General features: G+C 42.6%; 1 long non-coding RNA gene across 1 annotated transcript in view; it reads left to right on the top strand.

Annotated features, from left to right (window-relative positions):
* Positions 1 to 12,868, top strand: part of LOC121292778 — a 35,949-nt gene extending 23,081 nt beyond the window's left edge. The window contains exons 2-3 of the long non-coding RNA XR_005946328.1: positions 3,753 to 3,981; positions 12,395 to 12,868. This is a non-coding gene — a long non-coding RNA (uncharacterized LOC121292778). The remainder of the gene's footprint in view (positions 1 to 3,752; positions 3,982 to 12,394) is intronic.
* The last annotated feature ends 223 nt before the right edge of the window (positions 12,869 to 13,091 follow it).

Below are 13,091 nucleotides of genomic sequence, written 5' to 3' on the forward strand. Positions count from 1 at the left end.
TTTCTTCAATTGTGCCCATTTAACTTGCTGGCAGCTCCTTGGAGACGTCCTCTGGCTTTGCAGGAAAGGTTGCTGACTGCCCGCCAAAGAAATCAACAGATAAACAATAGCACCTCCCTGCTCCGCCAACATGACCTCAAGCCCCTCATCAATTGTGGCTAACCCATAAACTCAAAATAGCCATTTCCTCTGCCTTGTCTAATACCATGCCTGTGAACAAATTATAATCAACCTATTTTGTCTGTCGTCTGTCTACGTACATTGTGGTATCATTGGAACAAGAGTCAGGTAATGGGGGTATGGGCCATGTCAACCTAAATGCCTACAAGGATTGCATTCCACAATGACAGGTCAGTAGCATGAACAAGCTGCAGTTCCCCCATTGTTTATTAAAGAGTAAGTGCCCCATCAAAAATATAATTCTAACTTAGCTATCAGATGCTAACTCTGCAAGCGATTCCAGGATTTCTTCAGATTTTCAGCATCCAGTTTAAAAACATCTCTTAAGATAAAAAGCAAAATATTGCGGATGCTGGAAATCTGAAACAAAAACAGAAAATGCTGGAAAAACTCAGCGGGCTGAATTTTCCCCCCTTCGGTTGGGAAGTTGAATGGTGGGCGTGCACAGGCGTGTTTCCGATCGGCGTCCCCCCAACATGATATCCGGCAAGAAGCGCTATGCGCATGCGCACGAAAGAGCGCATTCATCTCCCTGAGGCTAAGTGAGGCCTCAGGGAGATCGGCTGTAAACGTCAAAAAGATAAAAAAAAAACAAAATTTCCCTAACATGTACCCTCATGTGACAATGTCACATGAGTTGGGACACGTCCACAATTTTCACAAAAACTTTATTAAAATTTTTTAAACGCTACATGAAACCTCATCCCGCCCATGGATGAGGTTTCATGCTTTTTCCAATTCCCGCCGGGGCTCCTGGCCTGCCCGCTAACCTTAAGGTTGGACGGGCAGGTCCTTTAATTACTTAATTGCCTCTGTCAATGGCCTCAATTGACCATTGACAGGTCGGCGGGCGCGCAGCTGATTTCGCTGTGCCCCCGCCTTCCTGAAAATTAAAATGGGACACGGTGATGTTGGGAGCTCCCCCCAACGTCACCACACATCATTTTACGCGTTGGCGAGCGGGCCGCACTCCCGCTCGCCGACACGTAAAATCCTGCCCAGCAGGTCTAACAGCATCCGTATAGCCTTATACTTTTAAGAAGAGTTGAAGAAGAGTCTTACGGACTCAAAACATTAGCTCTGTTTTTCTCTCCACAGATGCTGTCAAACCTGCTGAGTTTTTCCAATATTTTCTGTTTTTGATGCTGTTGTTGTTAAAAATATCTCTCATAATTTTATCTTGGCTGCTCTATTAGTAAAATGACTAAACATAAAACTGAGTGGAGGATATACCGACTTCAAATAAAACAAGTCTGTATAGTATTTAACTGAGGGATCAACCAATGTATAAGCAGCTGGGAACTCAATAGAATGACTAGAATTATAAAATGCAACCACTAATATTTATATAGCACCTTTCACATAGTAACATATCTCAAGGTCCTTCACAAGACTGTAACCAGACAAAAAAATTAACACCGAAACAAAGAAGGAGACATTAGGACAGGTGACTAAAAGCTTGGCCAAGGTTAGATTTTATGGAGCATCTTAAAGGAAGAGAGGTAGCCAAGTGGAGAGTTAGGGAGGGAATTCCAGAGCCTGGGGCCAAGACCCTTGGCTACCAAGTCTAGGGCCTAAACAGCTGAAGGCACGGTCTTCACCAATAGTGGAGTGAAGGGGATGCACAAGCCATGGTTGGTGCTGACAGGGTTAATTGGGAAAGGCTAAAGAACATCTGGAAGATTAATTTGAACAGTGGGTCAGAAAATGGATGCCTCTACCAAGGAACCTTTTCCTGTTTCTGACAGAGCAGTGGTGCAAGCCCAAGATTGATGTGCCACAGAAAGGAGTGGGAAATACGCCAAAATGAATCAAAGCAGTGCTAAAAGGAAATGGAAATGCAACGAGTTACAGTTTTAAATAAAATGAAATATGTTATTGTACTATACTGTTCTGTTTCATGTTCTTTCAGTCTAGAAATAGTGACCTTATACTTTTAAGAAGTGACTATACAATGCAGTCTACGCCTTGCACCTTTCAAAGGACAGTGGGTGGGTGGGGGGGAGGGGGGTCCAGTGAAGGGGGATGGGGGGGGTTCCTCTCATATTTCTTCTATAACTTCCAAATACTTGTTGCTGTGCCAAATGGGAAAAAATAATGCTAAACTGCACCAGGCAACATTTCTCAAAGCACACCAAAATAATTCATAGATATACACAAAAGTAGACTCCAGCTATTTACTCTTGCTGTAGAAAGAGATGCATCTTTAATTTAACATGATACATAATTTGTCTCAGTATGGCCTTCTCTGCTGGTGAGGTTTGAGTTACATTCTGTCTGATATATGACCTTGCTGAGCATGAAGTTTGTCAGCATCCTATGCATTGTTCAGGTGGCAGGCAACAGTGACGGTGTGGGTTCAAAGAAATGAGAAAAACTGTTTTGGTAAAATATAAGTAGCGCTGATAATGATACCCCAGAAAATACCTGGCTCTTGTCAAGCAGGTTCTGAGAACCAACAGGATGTCATATTCTACCTTCTTCGCCTTCTAACGGCGAAAATTAATCTAAGGAACTCACTGTGCATTTGGGTAAATCTCGTGCTACAGTATTACACTCCCAATTCAAGGATCCAGCAATGTATCCAGTATCAGCAGTCATTCTGTTGATTTACTCTGGGGAAGATTTGCAACGTGTCAGCAAGGATACTTATGAAATTCTCTCTATTCAGGCCTTTCAAACAAATGTATCTTCCCATTGGTCAGTCGAGGAATGACATTGGCAGTGACTGGAGAGGACTGTATCTACTCAGAACTGGAGCATGAAATGTGGTGATATGAGGCCACAGCACAACAGTTAAAAAGAAACTGACTCTACTATGGCTTGACTTGGTGGCCAAATGGGGTGCATTCATAACACAACCAAATAGGTTGAGTGTCAACTTGCAAATCCCTCCAACACAGTAAGAGTGGGGGAAATTCCTGGTCAGCCATGTTGTGGAAAGAAGGTTGGAACCTCTACCATCGCTACCCATAGCTCCAGACTATCAAATGCATGCAAAAACGTATGTTGCCACAGCAACTTGCACTCCCTGAGTGAACTGTAACACAGCCCCACCACGATGGCATGTTCTGCAGTTTAATTCTTAACCTGAATAAGGCACAATTTGATGTTGTTAGCAGCTACTGCGACTGATTGACTTTTCTAAGTATTAATGTGTGAAAAACCTTTAGGTGATTAGTGCAATGAAAGTTAGCACTGCTGATTTGTTTAAAGGGAGAGCAAGAAAAGAAAGGACTTGCATTTATTTGGCACCTATCATCACCTTTCCCAATGGCATACTTTTGAAGTGTAGTCACTGTTGTGATGTAAGAAACACTGCAGCCAAAAATTGTGCACAGAACAAACATCAATGAAGTATTAACCAGATAATCCATTAAGGTGAGGTTGGCTGAGGGATTTAAATTAGCTAGGACAGCAAGGAAAATCCCTTGCTCTTCTTTGAAACTGTAACATAGGATCTTTCACATCCATAGTTTAAAATCTCATCCACAAGACAGCAGCTCTGATAATACAGCATTCCCACAGTACTGCATTGGAGTGTCAACTTACATTTTGTGCTTGACTCACAGGTGTTGGAATTGACCCCTCAACCTCCTGATCCAGAGGCAAAAGAGCTACCATTGAGCCACAGTTGATACGAAAGGAAGCAGCAGGTTCTTTTAAAAGCAAATGAGTGTCTTATGTCCCCCGTGGATATTTTTACATGGGAAGATCTTGTGGCGCATTGGATACCATCCCTGACTCTGAGCCAGAAGCTTCAGGTTCACGTCCCGCTCCAGGACTTGATGGCCACTGAAGGTACATTCATAACATGACCAAGCAGGTTGATTATCAACATGTAAATCCTTCCAATACGCCTGTGGCAAGTGGTTAGGGTGAAAGAGTCTCCTGGTTAGCCATGTTTGATGCAGAGTGACACCCCTCAAGCTGTAGGCCAGAATATGACACTTGTTGGGCGGGTGCACGCCGGACCTGAATGAGCGTAAAATGGCGCAAGATGAAACTGAGCAAACGTCCCAACGTCATCGCGCACTCGCGATATTTTGGTAAGCGGGCAAGCAGTGCTGCCTGTGCGGGGTGGGTTGGTAGGGGAGGAGGAAGGTCACCAGGCTGAGTGTGAACTTTGCACGCGTACACAAGTGAGCACGTCATAATCTCCCTGAGACACAGAGCTGCTTCAGGGAGATGAAGAGATATTAAAAAATTAATAAAGAAAATAAGATTGTAATAAAATACATCACCTCATGTGACTCTGTCACATGAGCAGGGACATGTTATTAACTCAATTGCAAAACATTCATTTTTATTTGCTTTTGGAAACCCCATCCCTTCCGTGGATGAGGTTTACAAAAAAATGCAAAGCCTGCTTGGCCTTTCTGTCTGCCCGCCAACCATTAGGCAGAAAATTTAGCTTAATTGATTGTTTAATGGCCTTAACAGACCTTTTAATTGTCGGTGGAGCTGCTGCCGACTCCGGCGCCCGCCCACTGAATGAACTATCGCGCAGCTGCGCGTTGACGTTGGCACGCTCAACATGCGTCATTTCACACTCGAGTGGGTCAGTCACGCACCCTCCATATGACAGAATCACATCAGGGGACATGATTTTTAACCTTTTACTATTCTTTATTTTTCATTTTCATAACCGTTCATCTCCCTGAGGCAGCTCTCTGCACGAAGTCGTGCATTTGCATTCCTCCCCCTTGGACAGGCAGCGCTGAGTGCTGCCGCCTGCGTTTCACACTGGGCAGGTCTTCATTGGCCCACCAGTGTGAAATCGCGGTCGGGCCCCGATCGCGGGCTGCAGTCGGCTTCCCGGCCGCCCCCGCCCTCCCCTGCTGAGCCCGACTGACGAGGGCAAAATCCTGGCCGTAGTCTCCGGCAACCAGCTTATAACTTGTTCCAGGAAAATTGGAAACAGATGTAACCACATGGAGGAAGAAAAAAGGAGACAAAACTTTTAAAGCAGCCTAATGGGGTTTTCTTTTGCTACCAGTTTGTACCTTAGTAATGCAAGTGTTAAACCCACTGGTAGGCTTTTGGAAAATAGTGAATAAGAGGCCACACGTTACCTATTTAGTACACTTGCCTAGCTTGCAGTCACTGCACTTTGGGAATAACTCAATGAAGGATTTTGAGATGCCGCATTCTGAATTTTATGAGGAAATTAGTATTACTAAAATAATAGTGCTGAAGAAATTAATAAGACTGAAAGCAGATAAATCCCCATGGCCTCGTAATCTACCTCCCAGGGTACTAAAGGAGGTGGCTATGGAAATAGTGGATGCGTTGTGTTGTCATCTTCCAAAATTCTGTAGATTCTGGAACAGTCCTGGCAGATTTGAGGGTGGCAATAGCAATCCGGCTATTTAAAGAAGGAGGGAGGGATAAAACAATGAATTAAAGACCGGTTAGCCGAACATCAGTAGTAGGGAAAATGCTAGAATCTATGATAAAGGATGTGATAAAAGGACACATAGAAAATATCAACAGGATTAGATAAAGTCAACATGGATTTATGCAAGGGAAGTCATGTTTGGCAAACCTACTGGAGTTTTTTGAGGACATAACTAGTCCAACATCAGTGGTGAGGAAACAATTAGAAGCAATTCTGAGGGACAGAATTAATCTACACTTGGAGAGGCAGGGATTAATCAAGGACAGTCAGCATGGTTTTGTTAAGGGGAGGTCATGTCTAACCAATTTGAGTGAATTTTTCGAAGAGGTGTGCAGACGAGGGCAATGCATTTGACGTTGCCTACTTGGATTCAGCAAGGCTTTTGATAAGGTCCTGCATGGGAGACTGATAATGCAGGTAAAAACCCATGGGATCCAAGGCAATTTGAAAAATTGGATCCAGAAATGGCTGAGTGGCAGGAAGTAGAGGGTGATGGCTGAGGGGTGTTTTTGTAACTGGATGCCTGTGTCCAGTAGAGTTCCACGGGGATCGGTATTGGGTCCCTTGCTATTTGTGGTATATATAAACGATTTAGACTTGAATGTAAGAAGGTTGATCAGTAAGTTCGCGGATGGCACGAAAATTGGTGGGGTGTAAAATAGTGAGGAGGATAGCCTTAGATTACAAGAAGGAATGGACGTGCTGGTCAGATAGGCTGATCAGTGGCAAATGGAATTTAATCCGGATAAGTGTGAGGTGATGCACTTGTGCAGGACAAACAATGGACGGGAATACACAATGAATGGTAGGACACTGGGATTTACTGAGGATCAGAGGAACCTTGGTGTGCATGTCCACCGGTCCCTTAAGGTAGTGGGGCAGGTAGATAAGGTGGTTAAGAAGGCATAGAATATAAGAGCAGGGAGGTTATGCTGGAACTGTATAAAATGCTGGTTAGGCCACAAAAACACCCCTCGATCATCACCCTCTGCTTCCTGTCACTCAGCCAATTCTGGATCCAATTTTTCAAATTGCCTTGGATCCCATGGGCTCTTACCTTTGTTATCAGAGTATTGCGTGCAGCTCTGGAATCTGCATAATAGGAAGGATGTGATTGTACTAGAGAGAGTACAGAGGAGGTTTACTATAATGTTGCCTGAGCTGGAGAGTTTTAGTTATGGGGAGAGATTGGATAGACTGGGGTTATTTTCCCTGGAGTAGAGGAGATTGAGGGGGGACATAATTGAGGTGTATAAAATTATGACGGGCATAGATAAGGTAGACAGGAAGGAACTTTTCCCCTTGGTGGAGGGATCAATCACCAGGGGGCATAGATTTAAGGTAAGGGGCAGGAGGTTTAGAGTGGATGTGAGGAAGATTTTTTTCACCCAGAGGGTGGTGAGAATCTAGAACTCACTGCCTGAAAGCATGGTGCAGGCAGAAACCCTCATAATACTTAAGAAGTATTTGGATGTGCACTTGCAATGCCATGGCATTCAAGGCTATGGGCCTAGTGCTGGAAAATGGGATTAGAATAGTTAGATACTTGTTTGACCAGTGCAGAACTGATGGGCCAAAGGGCCTTTGTTCTATGCTGTAGGCTTCTATGACTCAGAATAGACAAAGGAGAACCAGTGGATGTGGTGTATTTGGATTTTCAGAAAGTTTTTGTCAAAGTCCCACATAAGAGGTTAGTGTGTAAAATTAAAGCACTTGGGATTGGGGGTAATATATTGGCACGGAGGGAGGATTGGTTAGCAGACAGGAAACAGACAGTAGGGTCTTTTTTGGATTGGCAGGTGGTGACTACTGGGGTTCTGCAGGGATCAGTGCTTGAGCCCCAGCTATTCGTGATATATACCAATGATTTAGATGAGGGAACCAAATGTAATATTTCCAAGTTTGGTGACGACATGAAACTTGGTGGGAATGTAAGCAGTGAGGAGGGTGTTAAGAGGCTTCAAGATGATTTAGACAGGGTGAGTGAGTGGGCAAATATATGGCAGATGCAGCATAAAGTGGATAAGTATAAAGTTATCCACTTCAGCAGGAAAAACAGAATGGGAGAGTATTATTTAAATGGTGATAGATTGGGAAATGTTGATGTACAAAGGGACCTGGGTGTCCTTGTACACCAGTCACTGAAAGTAACCATGCAGGTGCAGCATGCAGTTAAGAAGGCAAATGGTATGTTGACCTTCATTGCGAGAGGACTTTAGCGAGGAGTAAGGATGTCTTACTGCAGCTGTACAGGGCCTTGGTGAGACCACACCTGGTAGTATTGTGTGCAATTTTGGTCTCCTTACCTAAGAAAGGACATACTTGTTATAGAAGGATTGCAGTGGAGATTCACCAGACTGATTCCTGGGATGGCAGGATTGTCATATGAGGAGAGATTGGGCCAACTAGGTCTGAATTCACTGGATGATCAGAGGGGGTCTCATTGCAATGCATAAAATTCTTACAGGGATGAAGAGACTAGATGTAGGGATGATGTTTTCTCTGGCTGGGAGTTCTAGAACAAGGGGTAGGCCATTTAGGACTGAGATGAGGAGAAACTTCTTCACTCAGAGGATGGTGATCCTGGGGAATTCTCTACCACAGAAGGCTGTGGAGGTAAAGTCACTGAATACATTTAAGGAAATAGATAGATTTCTGGACTCTAACGGTGTCAAAGGGTATAGGGAGAGAGTGCGAGAATGGCGTTGAGATAGACAAATCAGCCATGATCATATTGAATGGTGGAGTAGGTCCGAAGGGCCGAATGGCTAAAAGGTATCAGCGCGAGTCCTCTTCTGCAAATGAAAGTCCGCCTAGGAAAAGATAGACCTCCTTCTCCCTGTTCATCCACAGAGAATACATTAAACAGTTTTCTAACTTAACAAACCTCTGTTGCTCTGCCATTTTGAAATGTTCACTGCTTGCTTTAAAATGTAGATTTTAAAGCCATTTTTACCAGTAAGTGATAAAACAGGAACTGGTCTTTACACCACCTCAGCAAGGCATTGATTAATTGTAAAATACTACAATCAAACAATGGACAACTCTAAGGATGACCCAAAATAAATAACTTGCTAACTGAATCCAGGAAGCAGAGTACTGCAAAGAAGTCACCACTGTCTGCACCTCTCAATATCCAGTTTGATTGAAGGATGTTGATGAAAAATGAAGGATGTTGATGAAAAATGAAGGATGTTGTCCAGCATGAATGCTCAACATGCTCTCTCCTGGTTTAGTTCATTTAGGGTGTAAATATTGGAACTACACAGTAGGAATTTTAGATTCATTGGATTCACTCCAGCATCTCTCAAGGTAAAGGTAGCTGCTGTAGTGTAGTGATGATAGTTTTCCCTCTTAATTTGGAGTGAAGTGTCTTGCTAGACTCAGTAGCTTTCTACTTGGGGATTTAAGGTAAATACGACTTTAAATATTGATAGATATCTTAAATATCTCTCTGTAACGTTAATAAAACTTGGATTCTCTATTAGAAACAAGATTATACTTATTTTTCCTCAAACTGTCAATATTGCAATTGAGTGACCATCAAAAGTAAATTGCATGTTCAGTTCTTTAATAAACTCTTACATAATTTGGAAAATGTATTGTCTCATGTAATCTTCTGTATCTAAACTCGAAAATTCATCCTTCTACACTCTTCAGTGGAGAGGTATATTGTTGAGGAGAGATGCTTAAACCCTTATAATGTCCAGCTTGTTATAATCTAGCTAAATGTGTTTAAAAGGCTATCTGGATGATGGTAACACTCTCTGGTGGTCCTTTCTTTCCGGGGTAGTTAGATCAGTTCTTCAGATCAGGTTAAGTGTCTTGATCCTGTCTTTCTCAACCTTAAGTGAGAGTAATCATCCAAGGAGTATGCCTGACCTGAGATAGTCCCAAAAAAGGGCTAGGGTTATAATCCACTTCAGTTTGGCCTCAGCTAGAGTATTGCTTCCAGTTCTGGGTGCTACGCTTTATGAAAGATATGAAGGCATTTGGAGAGGGTGCAGAAAAGATTTACGGGAATGGTTTCAGGGATGAGGAACTTCAGTTACATAGATAGATTGAAGAAGTTTGGACTGTTTTCCTTAGAGAAAAGAAGGTTGCGAGGAGATTTGATAAAGGTATTCAAAATCATGAGGGGTCTGGACAGAGTAGATAGGGAGAGATGTTCCCAGTGGTAAGAGGGTAGAGAACGAGAGGGAGTAGATTTAAAGTAATTAGTAAAAGAAATAGAAGTGATATAAGGAAAACCTTCTTCATGCAGCAAGTGGTTTGGGTCTGGAATGCACTGCCTGAGAGTGTGGTGAAGGCAGGTTCAATTGAAGCAATCAAAAAGGAACTAGACTGTTGTCTGAAAAGGAAGAACGTGCAGGGTTACGGGGAGATGGCACTAGGTGAGTTGTTCATTCGGAGAGCCGGTGCAGATATGATGGGCCGAATGGCCTCCTTCTGTGTTGACGCAATTCTGTGAGGTTGATAATAGTCAAGTCTACAGCTCACAAAGGCATGAATTGAAGATTTCAGCTGAAGATAGTAGTAGAAGCAAAGGTTACAGAGGTGTAAGTAGGTGGTAATTGTGCTGAAGTGGGTGAAAAGTCAAAGGCTTAAGTCAAGAAACTAACATTTTTTTCATTATACTATTGTGGTTTATTGTAAGTAGATTTATGGGTGTGAATGTGAATGGTTGTGTAGCTGATTTAGTTGAATTAGAGTCAGATAGGCTGCAAGGTTGAAAGTTTCAAAAGAAGTTAGGGGTAAAAGGCATTTGAAATGCTAATGAGTAAACACAGAATAGGGCTTAGCATGTGGGTTGTGAAGGAAATTTGCATTTTTGGATAAGTGAAGGGGTTGTTTATGTTTCAAAGGGATGATAGGATGTTTAAAACTGACAAGGTAAGCAAGGCTAAACAACGTGTTTATTTTTTCCCAAAGGTACTGACCATATTGGCAACATGTAAGATTTTTGTGTTATGGGAAAAGTAAATTTCCAAAGACACATAGAACAATAGAATTTACAGATTAAAGAGAGAGAAACATATATAAAGAGAATGGAAGGCTTGGAGGGGGTGGGGGACAATGTAAGATCTAAAAGGACCATATAAAACAACGTTGGGGAAGCCTCCAGCCACTTTAGCAGAGACCTGCTGTGTCCAGTAACCAAAGGTGGAGGAAAGTCTCTGGAATCTCACTGTTGAGTGGGTGCTGTGGTAAACTTGCTGGCTTGTTGATTAAATTTAAAATCTATTTTGGGCTGTTGCCTTAAAGGGGGTGTATAGTTGGGGGTCAGGTTAATTAGGAATTTTGGGATTTGCTATAGTGTTAAGTAACTATAATCTTATGTATGTGCTTGAAATCTTTTCTTCTGTTAATAAATGTTTTAATTTCATTTTTAAAATCTCTAAAGGTGTCAGGGAACTCATTACTTCTGAATTCAGTGTACAAATATCCTTGAAATAAATATAATTTGCAAAACCATTTTGATAGCATGGTCAAGTTTCCCTTGTGGATTTGGTCTTTCTCACACACATCACCTGCCATGTCATAAAACTTAGCTCATGGCTGAACAGAACCTTATATATTGTTTATTAATTTTAACAAAGTTTCCTACATTATAACAGTAACTATACAGTATAGGCTATAGAGTTCTTTGAGCACTATATAAATGCTTTTGATTGAAGCTATTCAAAGCTTTATAAGACTTCTCTTCCCAGTTTGATGCTTGGTGCTGTGTATTTGGCCAAGAATTAATTGTCTCATCTTCAATGGTTTGCAATCAGCATCAAAGAATGGAAATTATTTCCTGCCCTGATACTTGCTGACAAGTATCAAAGCTTTCATCAGCTGAACATCTCCCTGGCAAGTGAGGGGAAGTTAAATGGCAGATCTGAAACTAAAACCTCAACATCTGGAATTCCCATGCATTGGCAGGGGATATGGCAGCATATGAAGGTAGAGTCTGAAGGGGGTAGAGTAAGGGGTGCAGCCTGAAGGAAAAAAAGTAGGAGGACACATTCTTAAGGCAGCAGTGTAAGATGGTACAGTCTGATGTGGCAGTGTAAGATGGTATTGCCTGGAAGGGCAGTCTGGAAGGACCCAGTTTGAAGGCAGAATCTCAGAGGACCCAGTTTGAAGGGGCAGTGCAGGAGGATCCAATGTGAAGAGGCAGCAAAGGAGGACCCCACTTGAAGGGGAGTAAAGGAGGGCCCAGTTTGAAGTGTAGGAGGACCAAGTTTGAAGGAAGAGTGTAGGAGGATGCAGTTTGAAGGAACAGTGTAGGAAGGCCCAGTTTCAAGGGGCAGTGTAGGCAGACTCAGTCTGAAGAAGCAGTACAGGTGGTCACAGTTTGAAGAAGTGTAAGAGGGTCCAGTTTGAAGGAGTAGCATAGGAGGCCACTATCTGAAGGACAGTGTAAGAGAGAACTGTCTAAATGCGGTGGTGTAAAATCTAGCCCCTTCATCACAAAGGCTGTTTACTTCCACCTCCGCAACATTGCTTGCCTCCATTTCTGCCTTGGCCATCTTCTTTGAAATTCTCATTCATGCTAGCCTCACCTCTTCTTGCTACGTGCAGGCTCAGTCAGTCAGACAGAGAAATTTGGGCAAGAAGCTAAGGTCAGGTGCTGTTATTTCAGGCAGAAGAAGAAGACATTTCTGCCTCTCTTCAGCTCTGAAGAAGAGTCATACAGACTCAAAACATTAACTTTGTTTCTCTCTCCACTGATCTGCTGCCAGATCTGCTGAGCTTTTTCCAGCATTTTCTGTTTTTATTCCAGATTTCCAGAACCTGAAGTATTTTGCTTTTATATTATTATAGAGGAAAAGGACTGTTTTCAGGTTAACCTGCTGGTGTGGACAGAACTCCTGCTTGAAGAAACAAAGCTTGTGGAGAGTAAAGGACTAAGGAACTTCCAGAGGGTGCTTTTCCCAGGGAAGTCCATTCAATTATGTTCTGAAGATTGGGTGTTCTTTTGTAAGGACGCTGAATGATTCATCCTGGTAGGGCAGGGAGAAGAGACCCTGTTAAAGCCAAGAGGTGCTTGGAACTTTAAACAATCTCAACGTCTGGAATTTCTGTGCATGGGCTGGAGCTAGGGCAGCATACAAAGGTAGAGCCTGAAGGGGGAAGAGTAAGATGAACAGTCTGAAGGAGAAAAGTAGGAGGGCATATTCTGAAGGCAGCAGAATAAGAGGGTACGGTATGGCATGGAGTTTTTGATGGTGTTAAGATGTTAATGGGGAGTACTTTTCTGTGGTTAAGTGCATTAGTTGCCTACCAAGTAATGTTTAGTCAAGGTTGATTTTAGTTTGTTTGTTACAGTAAGAGTCATAAAACATGAAACCTTGTCATGCAATTCTTTGTGTTTGTCACTGGGAAGTTCATATCTCTTTTTTTAAAAGTTAAAATCCACGGGGATCCTAACACATGTTAAAATCCCTTCAAGGCCTCACTCCATGTCATCTTTAAAATCTCTTCAATTCCCCAAAACTGTCCCTGTTTTTCCAACCCTGTC

This window comes from Carcharodon carcharias, chromosome 20 (assembly GCF_017639515.1).
Source record: "Carcharodon carcharias isolate sCarCar2 chromosome 20, sCarCar2.pri, whole genome shotgun sequence".
Lineage (NCBI taxonomy): Eukaryota > Metazoa > Chordata > Chondrichthyes > Lamniformes > Lamnidae > Carcharodon > Carcharodon carcharias.